Source organism: Grampus griseus, assembly GCF_964374135.1.
Source record: "Grampus griseus genome assembly, chromosome: 10".
NCBI lineage: Eukaryota > Metazoa > Chordata > Mammalia > Artiodactyla > Delphinidae > Grampus > Grampus griseus.
This window is the reverse complement of record NC_139004.1, coordinates 96,883,597-96,887,399: the sequence shown is the minus strand read 5'-3', so window position 1 is coordinate 96,887,399 and position 3,803 is coordinate 96,883,597.

Below are 3,803 nucleotides of genomic sequence, written 5' to 3'. Positions count from 1 at the left end.
AGGCCGGGATCACAGCCCAGGAGTTGACCTGCCCTCAGCTTGTCCTGTCTCCTGCCCTCTCATCCCTCCATTCACGCTCTGAGGGAAGACCCCGATCTTGGACTGACCTCACCTGCTACCTGCCTGCGAGCTCCGGGCGTTGAAGAGAGGCTGGGGCTGGGATGCAGCCTGAGGGAGGGGAGAGGCCCTGCAGAGCCTGGGAGGGTCTGGGTCTGCACCTCCCTCAACTGACCTAAGGGAGACAGCCCCCAGTCCCTGGCCTCCTCTTCCCCTCCAGTCTGGCCAGGGCCTTGCAGAGTCTTCAGGGGAAGGCGACGCCGTGGTTCCCCCACCAGGCTCCCTCAGTCCGGAGGGCTGCTGCCTGGCTCTATCCTCGCCTCCTCTGGTCCCCGCCTCCTGCAGAAACTTATCCAAGACACTGCTCCAGGGCAGCAGACTGGACTCTTTCCTATCTTTTTTTTTGGCTGATGGTGGTTCCATCATCTCGTCACAGAGCTCCAGGCGCCACCGGCCTCCCTCAGGCCTCTCTGCTCCTGCTGCAGCCTGGTCCCAGCTCTCCCAAAGGAGTCTGAGCTGCACCGAGGGAGAAAGCACAGGGCCTTCTGGTCAGATGCTGACTGGGGCCCTGTCCACGTGGACTCTGAGCCAAGACAGGCAGGCTCTGGAGGCAGTGCCTGGACTCCTGTCTTGATGGCGCTTGGCCTCTGCAGCTGGGGCTGGAAGTAGCTCTGGGGCTGGCCTGGCCTCCTCCCTGCTCGGATGGCTCACCAGTGACTGGACCCTTGACCCCGGCCTGTTTTGTACAGCGTAGAACTTCTTGGCCCTGTTGTCAGGGTTGGGGAGAGGCGCCCATGAGTAGGGAATTAGGGGATGCGTCGCCCCTCTGCCCCTTCTCGTGCTGTCCCCCCATCCCCTTCTGCCAAGGGCAGAGACTGTCTTGCCTCTTTGATACTTTTCTGCATAACTTGAACTTGCAGGTCACCTCTGAACAGGGTATCCCCTGTCCCCATCCCCAGCCCTAGTAACCCTCTCCCCACCTCTTCCTCCTCCCTGCCCACCTCTCGCCTTGCGGTTTGCCCAGGGTCTGCAACCCAGTGGGCACGCTTGGAGCCGAGGCATGAGTGTGTGTGTGTGTGTGTGTGTGTGTGTGTGTGTGTGTGTGCGCGCGCGCGCGCGCGTGTAGGTGTTTGTGGGGCAGATGAAGTCTTCTCTCCCCCTCTCCTCCCACCGTGGGGACATCTCCTCCCTTCCTGCAGGGAGCACAGGAAGGAGACTGCAGGTGTTTCTGACCTCCCCTCACTGCCTTGGGGACCTGGTGGTAGAGCCATCTGGCTTGGGGCGTGGACGGCCCCTTCCAGCCCCCATTTTGGCGGCCGGTTGGCTTCATTTCGTGTGCCTACTTCTGTCTCCAGGTACTGGCTGCCTGGCCTATTGTGGAGGGGGGGCATGAGGCCCCTGCAGGCTCAGTGGGGAAGCGTGTGGTCTCCCTGTCATGTCGGCCTCAGCCCAAGGAGGGAGGAAAGCAGCGAGTGCCATGTATTTGCAGCCTTGTGTTCATTTCCATAGGACCTGGACCTGACAGAGTTTTCAAGACAGACCCTAGAAATCCTCTGCCTGAGTGCCCCATCTGGACCCTAACTGGAGTCACATGCTGGGGCCTGGGAGGGTTCCTGAAACCTGGAACTTAACTAAGTCCTGACCCTGGCCCTCTCTACTCCCTCCTCCTGGGCAGACACCTGCCCCTTGTGCTCTGGTCCCTGCACTGTGCTCCCCTCTCCCCTGCTCCCACCAGGGTCCCGTGCTGAGTGGGAGGGTGAGGGGAGCCTCGTGAAGGTGTGGAGTGGGGGGCAGAAGTGAGTTCCTCCAAGATCCAAACCAAAGCCCAATGTTGGAGGGCATCGGGGGGAGGGGCCAGGAGCAAGGGATTAGAAATGGGAGGAAGGGGACTTCCCTGGCGGGCCAGTGGTTAAGACTCCACGCTTCCAGTGCAGGGGGTGCGGGTTCCATCCCTGGTCGGGGAACTAAGATACCACGTGCCGCATGGTGTGGCCATAAAAAGAAAAAAGAAATGGGGAGAAGACAGAGATGGGAGAAAGAGAAGAAGGAGGTGCAGAGACAGGGAGAGAAGGAGGGAGGGAGACCAGGCGATGGGGGGTGGGGTGGATTTAGAGGGTACAGAAGTGGAGAAAGTGACCAGAGAGGGAGGCGTGATGGATAGAGCACCTGGAGGTGGGAGGGGAGGTGGCCAGAGACGAGGAAGGAACGGGGATGGGAAGGAGGCAAAGGGAGAGGTGAGCTGTTGGAGGCCAGGTGCAGGGGGAGAAAGGAAGGGGAAGGAGAGGAGGATAGAGGGGACAGGACTCGGAGGAATGGGGAGCAGCTGCTGCGTGCCCACTGTGCGAGGGGAGAGCCTATCACCCACGGGGGCCACAGACCCCTGTGGGCTGCTGGTGGGAAGGTTAGGACCTACCTCCTCAGAGGCGGAGGCGGGGCCCAGGCAGCCATGCCCCACCCCATTGGGGTAGAGGCGCCACATCAAGGGAACTGTCTAGGTGATTGCTGAGCAGGTTAGCGCCACTGGAGTGGGTTAGTGGTAGAGAAAGGGAGGGTGGTTCCCCTTGGGGTGGTTGGACAGTGATTCCCTGTTACCACCCACCCAGCCAGCTGCTGTGGGGCAGTGGGAGACGCACCCAGGAGCTTGGGGTTAGGAGGGGAGTGTTGGTGGGGCTGAAGGAGCACCAGGGTGCCTTAGGGAAGGGAAAGAGGCTGGAGTGGGTACCAAACCAAAGCCCTGTCCCTGAAGCTTTTTAGCAGAGGTGGGAGCAGAGCGGGAAATATGTTTCAACCAGAGACCCCAGGTGAGGCTGAAGTGTCACCAAGCCGGGGCCCAGATGGCTCTCTGGGGCCAGGAAGCCATCACAGCAAGGATGTCTGTAGTTTGCTCTCACCCACGTCTGGCAACTTGGCTTAAGCCTTCGGGAGGACGCTGAAGCAGAGATGGTCCGTTCCCAGATCGGTCTCTTGGTCCCTGAGACGCCGAGCTTTGAGCGGCCCACTGAGGCACCCCTCCCCCAGCCGTGCCTGGACCAGAGGGCTCTGGCACCATCTGGTTTCCTTTGCCTGGTGTGGGACTATCTCAGGAGAGGCCAATGCAGCTCCAACCTAGTGGGGGTTCAGAGCACTGCTTGTTCAAGTCCTTCCGGGTCTTGGGATGTGTGAACTTTCCTCTCTGGGGACCAGTACCCATGGAGGAAAACGCCATGGGTAGGATCAAGATCTTTTTCAGGCCTGCTATAGCCAAGAAGTTGAGAGCTTTTAGACAAGGCTGTAGGGAAGAATTCTTTGGCCACCTTTTGAAGTTCCTGCTTGGGCACAGGGGAGTCACCCTTCTCCAGCTTCCAGTGTGAACTGAGAAAGGGAAACCCTCTCTCTGGAGAAGCTGGGACCTTCCCAGCACGAGAAACCTCCGCAGGCCCCTGCCTGGCTCAGGGCTAGCCTTCGGGGGGGACTGGAGTTTCCTGAGAAGGGAACAAGGGAGCCACAGTCCTCCCCTGAGCTCTGATCAGCAGAGGGCCTATGCTGTGTGTCATTAGGATAGCTTGGTGTTGTTTACACCCCATTAGTAAGTTCCGTCTGAACGTGTCCTCACTGTTCATCGTCCAATTTGGTAACATTGATTTTGGTCCAGACCCCTTCTGCTGCTGCTGGGTTTGAGCTTCAGTGCAGGTGGAATGACATTCAAATAAAGAAACACTTTATATCACCCATGCTAGCTTCTCCTTCTCTGAGTTGGCCCCCAGGGG